This window comes from Equus asinus, chromosome 2, assembly GCF_041296235.1.
Source record: "Equus asinus isolate D_3611 breed Donkey chromosome 2, EquAss-T2T_v2, whole genome shotgun sequence".
In the NCBI taxonomy this organism is placed as follows: Eukaryota; Metazoa; Chordata; class Mammalia; order Perissodactyla; family Equidae; genus Equus; species Equus asinus.
This window is the reverse complement of record NC_091791.1, coordinates 82,226,953-82,242,963: the sequence shown is the minus strand read 5'-3', so window position 1 is coordinate 82,242,963 and position 16,011 is coordinate 82,226,953. Positions and strand designations below refer to the sequence as shown.

General features: G+C 42.5%; 1 protein-coding gene and 1 pseudogene across 3 annotated transcripts in view; both read right to left on the bottom strand.

Moving 5' to 3' along the window:
• Positions 1-1,640, bottom strand: part of GNG4 (G protein subunit gamma 4) — a 69,759-nt gene extending 68,119 nt beyond the window's left edge. Inside the window, exon 1 of one of the 3 annotated variants that reach the window (XM_070492261.1) lies at positions 1,620-1,640. The gene's annotated coding sequence lies outside the window, so the exon portion shown is untranslated. Of the gene's footprint in view, positions 1-429; positions 572-708; positions 920-1,619 lie in introns of those variants that run through there. The other 2 variants (XM_014846549.3, XM_070492271.1) reach the window with 2 other exon arrangements.
• Positions 1,641-14,185: 12,545 nt separating this feature from the next.
• On the bottom strand, positions 14,186-14,759 carry LOC106834700 (ferritin light chain pseudogene; annotated as a pseudogene).
• Between the last annotated feature and the right edge of the window lie 1,252 nt (positions 14,760-16,011).

The following is a 16,011-nucleotide window of genomic DNA, read 5'->3' as shown; positions in this document are numbered from 1 at the left end:
CAACTAAAAAATTAAACCGAAGCTCCCCCAACGCCGTTGGGTGCGCACGCCGCGAGTGCAGCCCATTTCAGCACCAGCCTCGGGGACAGACGCCATAAGGGGCGGGGTGCGGGGGGACAAGCCCTCGCCTTGTCGTGGACTATCGCCACCGGACTGCTCTCGAGGCAGGCGTCCCGGGGTGTTGGGGAATCAAGAGGGCTTCTTCAGGCACTCGCCAAAAACATGTCTCCAAATAAAATGACCACCTGGCCACTCCATCCCTTCCATTACGGTCCTCTTCAACGGGGGACGTCGCTGCCGAGAGAACAGCGAACGCTCCGTGACCTACATATGGGAAAGGGGTCCCCAGGAGCCTCTCCCGCCTCAAGCTGCAGAGATCGGGCTACCCCGACCCCCGAGACCCCCCAAGCGTTCCGAGTCTGTCCAAACCTGCGCTGGGTTCCCCAGGGCTCGGCGGAAGGTCCTGGGTTCGAGGAGCCCCGCACCTGCCAGCGCCGGGCGCCGACGCCCACCTGTGCGGGCGCCCGGGGTGATCACAGTCCCCGCTTCGCGCGCCTGCACTGACAGCTGCAGGACGACACGGGCACCAGAATCGTCTCTCCAGTTCCAGAGACTTTCCCGCCCGAGTCCCGCCTTTGTTTCCGGCTCGCCCCAAGCTCGCTGGAGCAAGGGCCGTGCCAATTCCTTCCCCGGCGGGCGCCCACTTACCGGAGCGGGGACGCGGGCCGAGGGAGCCGCTCAGGCGCGGGCTTTGTCTCCGGCGCGGCGCACGCGGGGGGCGGCCAGATCGAGCGGCATCGCTCCTCATCCGGGCGCGGGGCTGGCGGGCGGGGGGGCTCCGGCTCAGCGCCCCAGCTCCCGCGCGCCTCGCCGCTGATGGGTTCGCGGTGCAAACGCGCGCCTCGCGCCCCGCGCCGCCCCGGGGTCTCCGGGCCGCGTCACCAGCCCCGCCCCGCCCCGCGCCTCCCCGCCCGGGCAGAGGACAGACGACGCGAGGCCGAGGGGGCGCAGGTGGCCGAGCCGGTGCCCAGTTTGAGAGCGGAGTCAGCGGACGCCAAGTACTCTGCCCGCTCAGCCCCCCGTGCCGGGCTGCAGGAGGACGTCCATGCCCGGAGGGCGCCGAGCGCGCGCCCCCCGGCCCCGCTTTCTCCCGCCCACGTTGGTCGCGCCCACTCCGCACCAGGGTCTAGTCTGGCGCCCGGGAGGGGCCGGGAAATCCCGCCCGCCGCCGCCGACGTCACTGGTGCGTCACCGGGGCTCCCGCGCCAGAGCCCCGCGCCCGCCCTGCGCCCCCTGCCCCCGCCCCCGCCCCCGCGCCCAGCTCCGCGCGCTCCCCGCTCGGCCCCGCGCCCCCCGCCCGGTGACGCGTCCCCGCCCAGCCCAGCGCCCCTCCAGAAGCGCGCGTCGCCCGGGGGCTGGGGGAGGGGAGGTCGGGGAGTGGAGGGGGTCCCGGACCGCGGTCCCTTCTGGAGTCAGGGGCAGGAGCCTCCGGAGTCCTCCTCCTTGCCTGGGGGTTGGCTCCAGGGACAAGCCAGGCTGGGCGCGGCCGGTTCCCTTCCATCTCCAAGAATAAAAGGATTCCCCCCAAGGAGGGCCGTGAGGGGCGAAATGCTTAATACCTGTGAAAATTCCCGGGGCATTGTCTCCGCTTACCCGGCGGAGGTTAACGCTGACGTTGCTAAGTAACGGGAAATGAAGGGACTGCCGAGCACGCCCAACGCTCGGGACTGAGACCGGGCGGCCAGCTGCCTCGGTCCGGGCAGCGACCAGGAAGGCGGGAACAAATTCCCAGTGTTCGTGGAGAGCAGAAACCGTTCCTCGGGGAAATCCTCGGCGACTCATTGTTTTTGAACTGTGAGCGTTTTGCGATAGAGATATTTCAAACCTCTTAATTATTACAGCCCTCTTCCTTTAGGGAAAAACAGCTTAAGCGCCTTCCATTTTCCAACTCCTGGTAAAAGAATACAAAAGCTTTGGAATAGAGAAGCCACAAAAACATTTCAAGCAGGGTTAGAAAGATTGGTAGGAAAAGGAGGCCTATATTAATTCCCTTATAAAAACAACATAAAATCATGGCTGACAATTAGGAAATACATTCGCCGTCCTCACCCACCATCAGCAGCCATACCTTGCCGTAAATGACATAAGGATCACTTGTTTCTTAGATGTCTGATCCCCATTGACTTGACATTTGCCTCAGACATATGCGCGCCGTCCCAACTCCGAGTGTTTGATAGGATGCAAATACAGAGTTCAGAAGGGCCCAGCTGGGGCCAGCTAACATCTCACGTAGATTTTTTCACAGCTTAGAAGTGCCCATTGAAGGCACAGAATTAAACTATGGTAAAATGACTAAGCCAGCAAATATCCACAGCACTGACCTTTTTTGAAAAAAGAGAAGATGTGTGGGTACTGCATTTAAAATTCGATAAATCCAAAATTGGGCTCATTATTTCCACCTCAAAATCGATTTCTCCTGTATTTCCTGACTCGATGACCCCCCACCCCCCACCCCGCCCCCGCCAATTGGATGGCTAGGGCAGAATCCTTAGCTTTCTGTTATCCCAACTGCCATCTCAATCAATTCCAATTAATCTATTGTAAGGGAAACCAATGTCTACATTTCCAGGTACCTCATTTCCTTATTTTACCTAATTTATTACACTATCCCTTAAGGTAAGATTATGTCTATTTTAAAGCGAAGAAAGAGGGCAAGTCTAAGCCAGTGGTTCCTGAGTGGATCCCAAGACCAGCACCATCAGCAGCCCCTGAAACTAGAAATGCACGTTCTCAGGTCCCACCTCAGCCCTGAATCGGAAACTCTGGGTGTGGGGCCCAGCAATCTGTGTTTTAAGCCTTCCAGAGGATTCTGATTCTGTCTATCACCCAGCTCTGCTACAATCACCTAACACCTGGCTCCAGGACCCTGGACACCTGTTTTCCTTTCTTTGTCCTTGGTAATATTCCTTGTTCTGAAGTCTTCTTTGTCTGATATCAATAAAGCCACTGCAGATTTCGTAGATTGCTGTCTGCATGATGTATCTTCTTCCATCCTTTTACTTTTAACCTGTCTTTATTCTTAAAGTGGGATTCTCTGTTCTTATAGGCAGCATAGAGTTAGATGTGGCTTTTTCATTCAGCCTGACAACTCTGCCTTTTGATGGGAGTGTTTAGGTCTTTTACTTCTTGTGTAATGATCATGTGGTTGTGTTCAAATCTACAATCTTGCTATTTGTTTTCTATTTGTCGTATTGTCTTTCTTTCCCATTTTCCTGCCTCCTTTTGAATTAGCTGAGTATACTTTAGTTTTCCATTATCTCAAGTATTGGCTTGTATCCTTCTCTCTCTCTTTCTCCTTGTTCTAGGGTTTATAATATGCATCTTTAACTTACCACAGTCTGCTTTCAAATAACATTATACCACTTCTTATTTACTATAAGATCTTTACACCAATATGCTTCCATTTCCCCTCCTCCATCCTTTGTATTATTTTGGTCATATTTTCCTTTTACATATATAATAAACCCCGCAATACATTATTATTTTTGCTTTAAGCTGTCAATTTTCTTTTGAAGAAATTTTGAAATGATTTTTTTAAAATCTTTTATATTTACCATTTCTGATGCTCTTCATTCATTGTGAAGATCAAAATTTGTATTTGGTATCATTTCCTTCTGCCTGAAGAACATCTTTTAATGTTTCTTGTAATGTAGATCTGATGATGATGAATGGTCTCAGCTTTTGTTTGCTGAATACGTCTTATTTTGCCTTCATTTTTGAGGGATCTTTTTCTAGGTTGACAGATTGAAGCAGTTTAAAGATGTCAATCCATTGTGCTTGCATAGTTTCTCGTAAGAGATCTGCGCTATTATTACCCTTGTTGCTTGGCATGTAATGTATTCTTTTTCTATGGCTGTTTATAAGATTTTCTCTTTACCATTGCTTTTCCCAGTATAATTATGAGGTGACTTGGTGTAGTTTTTTTGTGTGTGTTTATTATGCTTGGTATTCATTGGACTTCTTGGATCTGTAGATTTATAATTTTTATCAAATTTGGAAAATTTCTACCCATTATTTATTTAAATATTTTTCCTGGCCCCTTCTTGCTCCTCTCCTTCTCGGACTCCAATCACATATGTGATAGACCAGTTGATATTGTGCCACAAGTCACTGAAGCTCTGTTCATTTAAAAACTTTTTTTTTTTTTAAGGAATATTAGCCCTGAGCTAACATCTGCCACCAATCCTCCTCTTTTTGCTGAGAAAGCTGGCCCTGAGCTAACATCCATGCCCATCTTCCCCTACTTTATATGTGGGATGCCTGCCACAGCATGGCTTGCCAAGCGGTGCCATGTCTGCACGTGGGATCTCAACTGGTGAACCCTGGGCTGCCGAACAGAACATGTGAACTTAACCACTGTGCCACCAGGCGGCCCTAAAAACATTCCTTATTCTCTATTTTAGTTTGGATAGTTTCTGCTGCCATGTCATCACAGTCCCTGGTCCTTTCTTCTGAAGTGTCAAGTGAAATTTTCAATTCATAAGCCAGATAGAGAAAGACAAATACTGTATGATCTCACTTATATGTGGAATCTGAAAAAAACAAAAACAGCTGACTCATAGAAAAAGAGATCAGATTTGTGGTTAACAGAAGCAGGGGCTGGGGCAGGGGGTGGATTGGAGGAAGATGGTCAAAAGGTACAAACTTCCAGTTATGAGATAAATAAGTACTAGGGACGTAGTGTACAACGTGATGACACAGCTAACACTGCTGTATGATACACAGGAGAGCTGTTAAGACAGTAGATCCTAAGAGTTCTCATCACAAGGAAACTGTTTTGTTTTTTTTTCTTTTTTCTTTTGTTGTATCTGTATGAGATGATGAGTGCTAACTGAACTTATTGTGGTAATCATTTCACAATATATGTAAGTCAAACCGTTATGCTGTACACCTTAAACTTATACAGTGATGTATGTCAATTATATCTCAATAAAACTGGAAATTAAAAAAACATAAAATCTAAAAAAAATTTCATTTCAGAAATTGTATGTTTATCTGCAGAAGTTCCATTCAGTTTTTTTAATCTTCCATTTTGCTCATTAGAATTGTTTTTCTTTATATCCTTGAGCATATTGGGCATATTTATTTATTTATTTATTTTTAAAAGATTGGCATCAGAGCTAACAACTATTGCCAATCTTCTTCTTTTTTTCCTTTTTCTCCCCAATCCCCTAAGTATATAGTTGTATATTTTAGTTGTGGGTCCTTCTAAGTATGGCATGTGGGACGCCGCCTCAACATGGCTTGATGAGCGGTGCCATGTCTGCGCCCAGGATCCCAACAGTTGAAACCCTGGGCCACCGAGGCAGAGCATATGAACTTAACCACTTGGCCTCGGGCCCAGCCCCAGGGCATATTTATAACAGCCATTGTAACATACTTTTATGTGAATTCCATAATTTCCTTCCTTTCTTGATCTATCAAATGAGTTTTCTCCTATTTGGGGTAACATTTTCCTATTTCTTGGCATATCTAGTAATTTTTTAAAAATTATTTTTAAAATTTATTTTTATGTTATTTTTTATTTTTTCAAATTTAATTTTATTTTTTTTAATTGCAGTAACATTGGATTATAACATTATATAGCTTTCAGATGTACATCATAATTTATTTCGAATTCTGTCTAGATTATATCATGTTCACCACGCAAAAACTAATTATAGTCCATTCCCTCACATGTGAGCCTAATCACCCCTTTTGCCCTCCCCTCTCTTCTCCTATGGTAACCACCAATCCATTCTCCATTGCTCCGTGTTTGTTTGCCGTTGTTTTTATCTTCTACTTATGAGTGAGATCACATGGTATTTGACTTTCTCTCTCTGACTTATTTCACTCAGCATAATACCCTCAAGGTCCATCCATGTTGTCACAAATGGCCAGATTTCATCATTTCTTATGGCTGAGTAGTATTGCATTGTGTATAAATACCAAATCTTCTTTATCCATTCGTTCCTTGATGGGCACCTAGGTTGCTCCCAAGTCTTGGCTATTGTGAATAATGCTGCAATGAACATAGGGGTGCAGGTATCTTTATGCCTTTGCGTTATCAAGTTCTTAGGATAAATACCCAGCAGTGGAATAGCTGGATCATATGGTAGATCTATCCTTAATTTTCTGAGGATACTCCATACTGCTTTCCATAGTTGCTGCACCAGTTTGCACTCCCACCAGCAGTGTACAAGGGTTCCCATCTCTCCACATCCTTGCCAACATTTGTTGTTTCCTGTCTTGTTAATTATAGCCATTCTGACCAGAGTGAGGTGATACCTCATTGTAGTTTTGATTTGAAATGCAAATTTCCTGATATTTCCCTGATAGCTAATGATGTTGAGCATCTTTTCATATGCCTGTTGGCCATCCGTACCGTATATCTTCTTTGAAGAAATCTCTGTTCAGATCTTTTGCCCATTTTTTAATTGGGTTGTTGGTTTTTTTGTTGTTGAGCTGTACGAGTTCTTTGTATATTTTGGATATTAACCCCTTATCTGATATAAGGTTTGCAAATATCTTCTCCCAATTGTTAGGTTGTCTTTTCTTTTTGTTGATGGTTTCCTTTGCTGTGCAGAAGCTTTTTAGTTTGATGTAGTCCCATTTGTTCATTTTTTCTTTTGTTTCCCTTGCCCAGTCAGACATGGGACTTGAAAATATGCTGCTAAGACGGATGTCAAAGAGCATACTGCCTATGTTTTCTTCTAGAAGTTTCATGGTTTCGGGTCTTACATCCAAGTCTTTAATCCACTTTGAGTTGATTTTTGTGCATGGTGTAAGGGAATGGTCTACTTTCATTCTTTTGCATGTGGCTGTCCAGTTTTCCCAACACCATTTATTGAAGAGACTTTCCTTTCTCCATCATATGCTCTTGGCTCCCTTGTTGAATATTAGTTGTCCATAAATGTGTGGGTTTATTTCTGGGCTCTCGATTCTGTTCCATTGATCTGTGTGTCTATTTTTGTGCAAGTACCATGCTGTTTTGGTTACTATGGCTTTGTAGTATATTTTGAAATCAGGGAGTGTGATACCTCCAGCTTTGTTCTTTTTTCTCAGGAATCCTTTGGTTATTCAGGGTCTTTTGTTGTTCCATATAAATTTTAGGATTCTTTGTTCTATTTCTGTGAAAAATGTTGTTGGAACCTTGATAGGGATCGCGTTGAATCTATAGATTGCTTTAGGAAGTATGGACATTTTAACGATGTTAATTCTTCCAATCCAAGAGCATGGAATATCTTTCCATTTCTTTGTGTCTTCAATTTCTTTCAACAATGTTTTATAGTTTTTGGTGTGCAGATCTTTCACCTCTTTGGTTAAGTTTATTCCTAGGCATTTTATTCTTTCTGTTGCAATTGTAACTGGGATTGTATTCTTAATTTCTCTTTCTGCTACTTCGTTGTTAGTGTATAGAAATGCAACCGATTTTTGTACCTTGATTTTGTATCCTGCGACTTGACTGTATTCCTTTATTGTTTCTGAAAGTTTTTTAGTGGATACTTTAGAGTTTTCTAGATATAAAATCATGTCATCTGCAAAGAGTGACAGTTTCACTTCATCTTTTCCAATGTGGATCCCTTTTATTTCTTTTTCTTGCCTGATTGCTCTGGCTAGGACTTCCAATGCTATGTTAAATAAGAGTGGTGACAGTGGGCATCCTTGTCTGGTTCCTGTTCTTAGAGGGATAGCTTTCAGTTTTTCTCCATTGAGTATGATATTAGCTGTGGGTTTATCAGATATGACCTTCATTTATGTTGAGGTACTTTCCTTCTGTACCCATTTAATTTAGAGTTTTTATCATAAATGGATGCTGTATCTTGTCAAATGCTTTCTCTGCATCTATTGAGATGATCACGTGATTTTTATTCTTCATTTTGTTAATGTGGTGTATCACTTTGATAGATTTGCGGATGTTGAACCATCCCTACATCCCTGGAATGAAATCTGCTTGATCATGATGTGTGATCTTTTTAATGTATTGTTGTATTTGATTTGCTAGTATTTTGTTGAAGATTTTCGCATCGATGTTCATCAGTGATATTGGTCTGTAATTTTATTTTTTTGTGTTGTCTTTGTCTGGTTTCAGTATCAGGATAATGTTGGCTTTGTAGAATGAGTTAGGAAGTCTCCCCTCCTCTTCAATTTTTTGGAAGAGTTTGAAAAGGAAACGCATTAAGTCTTCTTTGAATGTTTGGTAGAATTCACCAGGGAATCCATCTGGTCCTGAACTTTTATTTTTTGGGAGATTTTTGATTGCTGTTTTGATGTCCTAGTATACTGGTGATCAGTCTATTCAAATTTTCTACTTCTTTTTGGTCAGATTTGGAAGCTTGTATGTTTCTAAGAATTTATCAATTTCTTCTAGATTATCCAATTTGTTGGCGTATAGCTTTTCATAGTATTCTCTTATTATCTTTTGTATTTCTGAGGTGTCCATTGTAATCTCTCCTCTTTCATTTCTGACTTTATTTATTTGAGCCTTCTCTCTTTTTTTCTTGGTGAGTCTAGCTAAGGGTTTGTCAATTTTGTTTATCTTTTCAAAGAACCAGCTCTTTGTTTCATTAATTTTTTCTATTGTTTTTTAAGTCTCTATTTCATTTATTTCTGCTCTGATTTTTATTATTTCCTTCTGCTGATTTTGGTCTTTGTTTGTTGTTCTTTTTCCAGTAGCTTTAGATGTGCTTTTAGATTGTCTATTTGGGATTTTCCTTCTTTGTTGAGGTAGGCCTGAATTGCTATTAACTTCCCTCTTAGAACCACTTTTGCTGTATCTCACAGATTTTGGCATGTCTTATTTTCATTTTCATTTGTCTCCAGGACTTTTTGATTTCTCCTTTGATTTCTTCATTGACCCAATCATTGTTCAGTAGCATTTTGTTTAACCTCCACATTTTTTGTGGCTTTTCTGGTTTTCTTCCTGTAGTTGATTTCTAGTTTCGTACCTTTGTGGTCAGAAAAGATGCATGGTATTATTTCCATCTTCTTAAATTTATTGAAACTTGTTATGTGTCCTAATGTGTGATCAATCCTGGAGAATGTTCCATGTGCGTTTGAAAAGAATGTTGGTTTTTGGAAGGAATGGTCTATATATACCCACTAAGTCCATCTGGTCTAATGTGTCCTTTAAGGCCAATGTTTCCGTATTGATCTTCTGTTTGGATGATCTATCCATTGCTGTATGTGGAGTGTTAAAGTCCCCTACTATTATGGTGTTACTGTCTATTTCTCCTTTCATGTCTGTTAATAATTGCTTTATATATTTAGGTGCTCCTATGTTGCGTGCATAGATATTTACAAGTGTTATGTTTTCTTGTTGGATTGTTCCCTTTATCATTATGTAGTGCTCATCTTTGTCTCTTGTTACAGTTTTTGTTTTAAAGTCTATTTTGTCAGATATGGGTATTGCTACCCCCGCTTTCTTTTCTTTACCATTTGCATGGAATATCTTTTTCCATCCTTTCACTTTCAGTTTGTGAGTGTCTTTAGGTCTGAAGTGTGTCTCTTGTATGCAGCATATACATGGGTCTTGTTTTTTATCCAATTGGCCACCCTATGGCATTTTATTGGAGCATTTAGTCCATTGACGTTTAAAGTAGCTATTGATAAATATGTATTTATTGCCATTTTGTTAGTTTTTTTTCTTGGTGTTTTAGTAGTTTCTAGTAATTTTTAAATTGGATGCTAGACATTGTGAATGTATGTTGTGTGTGCCTAGATTTTGTTGTCTTAAAGAGTGGGGCCTTTGTGCTGGCAGGCAGTTGAGTTACTTGTGGATCAGTTTGACCCTTTTGATCTCTATTTTAAAAGCTTTTAGCCTTTCTTCTGGGACTGGGTCAGCCTTCCTTCCCTGGTGCGACTCTTCTGAGGTCTCAGTTGAATGCCTAGATGTTCCATGAACTCTTTCTCTCTGATTCATTGGAACTCAAATGTATCCCAACCCCCTGTGAGTTCTAGGAATTGTTTGGCTTTCAGATCCCTGGACAGTCTTTGCTCAGACCTGTGGAGTCTGATCTTCTGCACATATGATTTAGTACTCAGCCAGAGCCTCCAGGGGCTCCACACATAGGAATCTGGTTTACTGTGTGTGCATAGCAACCTTCTTATGGTGCTCTGTGCCATGAGTTCCAGTTTCTCAGCCTGCCCAGACTCCACTCTCTGTCTCCTCATCTCAGCAAGACTTCTCTCCTCTTCTTAGGATCCCCTTCAGCACTGTAGCTGGGAAGTGTCCCCAGGCAGAAAGCTGGGGCAATGACAGTGTTCACTTAGTTTGCAGCCTCTTTCTGAGGGATCGCAGCCCTGTGCTGCTTGTTTTCCATTTGTTGAAAGTCATTGTTTCATATATTATCTCCAGTTTCCAGTTGTGTATGTTTGCAGGGTGAGTCTGATCCCAGTTTTCCCACAATGGACAGACGCAGAAGTTCATTTCCCCATCCCCTCCCTTCACCTTACCTCCCTGAGACACTCACTGCTTCCACATCCTGCTTTCTTACACCTTTGAGTCTTGACACCATTGGTTTCCTTCTATCTTGGCCCAAATCTAGTAGATTTCTGTTTTCTTCAAGATTTGGCTAAATCATTAATACCTTTGGGAACTGACTGATCTCCCACTTTCCATTCTAGTCACTTCTATATGTAAAAGTTTCTATTACAAAATTTACTTCATTGTATCACAATTCTTTTTTTTTTAAACATGTCTCCCTCTATCATTTTATGAGGGTTTTTTTTAAGTCTTTTAAAAATTTATTCTTATTTTTCCTTCTTCTCCCCAAAGCTCCCCAGTACTTAGTTGTGTATTTCAGTTGTGGATCCTTCTAGTTGTGGCATATTGGATGCCGCCTCAGCATGGCCTGATGAGCGGTGCCATGTCTGTGCCCAGGATCACAACCAGTGACCCCCTGGGCCGCTGAGGCACAGTGCACGAACTTAATCACTCGGCCATAGGGCTGGCCACCATTTTATAGTTTTTTGAGAGCAGATCTTATAAATCTTTGAGTCTGGTAAGTTATAGAGGCTCAAAAAATGTTAAATAGGACTCTGTTTAATGGGACATCAAGAAAACCCATGTGCTTATTAATTTGCTTAATTTTAAATATTCTTAAGCATCTGGCAAAGGCAGTTTGGTGATGACCTGCCCCACTTAGAAGGAAAATTTAAAAAAGCTTTACCTTTTGAACATTATTCCTCAATAAAAGTTTCCACGGATCAATTGATAGAATGATAATTAAAAACCGCAAAATATCGTCTGATATGGAGTGATTTATTGCAGAGAGAAAATATAAGGATTAACAGATTGAAAGAGAAACTCATTGCTTCTGGCACAATTCATCCCTGAGTGATAAATGAATTTTTGGTCTTAAAGAGGGGTGTAAATGAACCTTTTTTGGTGGCTCTATAATGAGCTATTGTAATCCCTGAATGGACATGGATACACAATTCTGTCATTCTTATCCTATTTTAATATTTGTATAAGAATTATTCTGAGATAAACATGGAAGAATTGTGATCTACTAAAACAGAGGACAAGAAAAGAGATAGGGCACTCTTTGGGGAAAGTCAAATAAGTTCACTCCAAGGTAGGAAGTTTCTTAGCAAAGAAGAAACTTGAGGCAAGTGTGTAAGTGAATATAACCCAAGTGTGGGCTTCATAATCTGTGAAAGACATTATCCAAAGATAAGGAAAGGCAACCCAGGACTTGATAGTTCATTCTGAGTTGGGAAGTTTTCTTAAAAACAAGCAAAGAAACAAACAAATGAGACATACAGTCTGTCTGTCCATCTGTCCACACACGCATCCACTTAGCCATCCACCCAATCCCCTATCCATCCATCCATCCATCCATCCATCCACTCACTCACCCACTCATCCATCCATCCATCCACCCATCCACCCCATATCCTCTCATTCATCTTTCCCAGTATGCACACCTAATCTACCCTATTCCAATGATGCTGTAAGTTGCTCAAAATATTAAAAAATTCCTCTTTTGGAATTACCGCAGAATCACACAATTTTTTTTACTACCTTGTAATATACTTTGTTTTTGACTAAAACAGTTACCAAATATTTTATCAGATTCAGCTCTGATTGACTTTTGGTTGTTTTCAAAACACTTATATGTTCATAGGAGAAAGATTTCCCAACATTAAGTATATTCAAAATAATAAATTGTAATAACTGAAAGAAATTTAAAATGCAGGAAAACACAGTAGGAAAGAGATGACTAATTTAACATAGAATGATGGGGAAGAGGATGGCTCCCTAAGTGAGCACCAGCATCAGGCACATGTATCTATGATGCAGAACTAAACTGGCTCTGCAAATGGTGCCTGCACTGAGGACCGAAAAACAGTGTTTGGACATAAATATGCACCTGGTAGAAAGGACTGTGGAATACGCATGAGACCTCACAACTGTGTTCTCCAGACCTTCCTAGAAAATAAAATAGATGTCTAATTTATGTAACTAGGAGCACACATGAGTAGATTTCACTTGGTTGTAATAAAACACTACTACAATCAAGCATCACTTAACAACAGGTATACGTTCTGAGAAATTTGTCATTAGGTGGTTTCATCGTTGTGTGAACATCATAGAATGTACTGAAGAGGAATAAGATTTGCCACCCCAAAATGTCTCTCTTTAACATGAGGATTATTTTAGACTGATTATTTTTAAGAAGCAAAAGACTCAGAAGGTTCTTCTTGTTACTTTCACCGTTAATGCCTAAAAGAATTCAGATTAAAAAACCTGTCTCAGGAAGTGAGCTCTCACCTTAGCGTAATATGAACCAGGTGATAGACAGGGAGGAACCTGGAGAAGCCTGTTTGTTGTCCTCCCCTGCTCTTCTGTTTCTGTGCTGCCAAACACTTGTTTCCCAAACATTTGCTCCTTTCCACCTGCCTGTGAATTGCTGTCCTTCTCTTTGAAGCCTGACTCTCCCCACTCCCAACATCTTCTGTCTTTAGCTGAGGATGGCATTTAAGGTGAGAGCTTCAGCCAAACTGAATTACTCAGTTTTCTTGGGTTTCGCCCATGTATACATCTTATTAAACTTCTGTTTGTTTTTCTGCTGTTAATCTGTCTGATATCAATTTAATTCTTAGACCACTCAGAAGAACCTAGAAGCATGGAGGGAAATGTCTTCCTCTCCTACAGTACTTAGACAAACCTAGATGGTATAGCCTACTACACACCTAAGGCCATATGGTACTAATTTTATGGGACCACCATCATACATTCAGTCCATTGTTGACTCAAATGTTGTTATGCAGTTCATGACTGTATGTAGAATATTATCTATAGAAAGTACATAATGAAATTAACTAATTAACCATTTGTTTTTAGGTCATATCAACAAGTATGAAAATTATAGCTTAATTTTTCCTAAAAGGTCAGAAAACATAGTCTTTTTTCTAAATGCTTAAAACTGGATTCCCAGGATTTTTAAAGCTCTTTTAACAAAATTAAAATCTGAGAATGAAATTATTGTTATCAGCCTTCAGAAGTTTGGGTAAGACCAGTTTAATTCGCTTTGAAATGAACCAAACTTTGCCACAAACAATCTTTTCTAAACTCATCTTTCTTTAACTTTGTTCATGAAAGAACGAGCTCAGCACTTGAGCAAGAATGTGGTAGCCCAGTCTCAAATGATTTTCTAACCATTTTGGCCTCAGAGGACACATTGTATTATTTAATTTCTCTCAAATAGCTGAGTTGCGATCCAGTGTTTCCAAAATGGTAGGACATATTTTTCCGTTCGGGTCATAGAGCACACAATAAAATTAGTGGCACTTCCTTCCCAACTCAATGTACACCCAAGTGCATATATGTTGTATTGGCAAATGTAGCTGCTTCTTTAATTGTGGAGTTTAAAATTGGACATAACCTGGGGAAAATATCTGATAAATATTGTATGTAATGTGACATTCTTTGTACGATACTCCAAAATACCAGTTTGTGCTGAACCTAAAACTCTTTTGCTTCCCTTTGACCTCAATCTTTTTTTTTTTTTTTTTTTTTGCAAAAAGCTTTATTGTTTCCATTTGGTCCACGGCGTGGGCAAAGGGCTCCAGGGTAGTTAAAAAGCTCTCTCTCGTGGCTGCAGGGAGATGGGCTCAGGCAGAAACTCCGACACCAGGGGGATGCCAGAGGGGCCCCCTCAAAGGCCGCTGGACTCTGGAGGCTCCTAGTCATGCTTGAGGTTGAGCCTTTCAAAGAGACACTCGCCCAGCCCAGCTTGGGGGCCAACGAGCCTCTGGATGTTGGTGAGATTGTCGCCCATCTTCTTGATGAGTTTCACCTCCTCGTCTAGGAAGTGGCTCTCCAAGAAGTCACAGAGATGGGGGTCTGCGTGGGCAGAACCCAGGGCATGCAGATCCAAAAGGGCCTGGTTCAGGCTCTTCTCCAGGACAATGGCGGCTTTCATGGCATCCAGGGTTGTACCCCACTCATCTTGGGACGGCTTCTGCAAGTCCTGGAAGAGGGCGTGGTCACCATGCTGGTTTTGCATCTTCAAGAGACACTTGGCACATTCGCGCTTCTCCTCCGCCAACTCGCAGAAGAAGTGGCATACGCCCTCCAGAGCCACATCATCGTGGTTGAAATAGAAGCCCAGAGAGAGGTAGGTGTAAGAGGCCCGTAGGTACAAGTTGACCAGGCGGTTGACGGCAGCCTCCACTTTGGTAGAATAATTCTGACGAATGTGGGAGCTCATGCTTCATCGGCAATAAGGAGCTGAGCTCAAAAAAACGGTATTGGTGGGTCCCACCGGAGGTAGAGGATGGTTGAGAAGTTGGTCCGAAGGCTGCGACTGGAAAAGAGGCTGGAGGGTAGTCGGAGGCTGGAAGAAGGGGAGCCCCAGGGGTCTGTTCCATCCAAACGCTGTTGAAGCAAGAGACAGATCCGCGGGACACCGAGCACACTGCAGACCTCAATCTTGAATTGTTATTTCATATGGCAAATCTTTGTTTCATCCTCCCTCTACTCTACCCACCCCAACAGCTAATGCTTTTCAGTTGGTCTTCCTGGTGAAAGGATTTAAGCCAGTTAAATTTTGAAGTGCTTTGGCTTCATAGCATATTCGGTGTTATCCTGAGGAGTATACTGAAAAATAATACAGCTGTCCAAGAACTGGGACAGACTGGGAACAAATGGGGACATTTTGCCCACAATTTGGAACAAACTGGGAATAGTTGAAGGGTAATCAGCAAAATAAGGGTAACGTGGATAATCCAAGAACGCCAATAGTTTCAACCTCCATAAGTTAAACTATGAATTTCTTTCCTCCCTAATCACCTTCGTAAATATTGACCTTGTAGCTCTTTAACTTTTGACACTTTAAGCGTCTTGGTGTGGGTCTCTTTAGGTTCATCTTATTTGGAACTCACTGGGATTTCTGGATCTAGATGTCTGTTTCCTTCCCAAGGTTAGGGAAGTTTTCAGCCATTATTTCTTCAAATAAGTCTTCTGCCCCTTTCTGTCTCTTTTCTCCTTCTGGGATCCATATAATGCAAATATTGGTCCACTAGATGTTGTACCATAAGTCCCTTAAGCTAGCTTCACTCTTTTTCATTCTTTTCTCTTTTTGCTGCTCTGATTGGATGAGTTCCACTGCTTTGTCTTTGAGTTCACTGACCCTTTCTTGCGCTTCATCTAGTCTGCCGTTGAAACTCTTTACTGTATTTTTTAAGATTTTATTTTTTCCTTTTTCTCCCCAAAGCCCCCCGGTACATAGTTGTGTATTCTTCGTTGTGGGTTCTTCTAGTTGTGGCATGTGGGACGCTGCCTCAGCGTGGTCTGATGAGCAGTGCCATGTCCGCGCCCAGGATTCGAACCAACGAAACACTGGGCCGCCTGCAGCGGAGCGCGCGAACTTAACCGCTCGGCCACGGGGCCAGCCCCTCTTTACTGTATTTTTCAGTGCAGTTATTGTGTTCTTCAGCTGTATGATTTGTTTGGTACTTTCT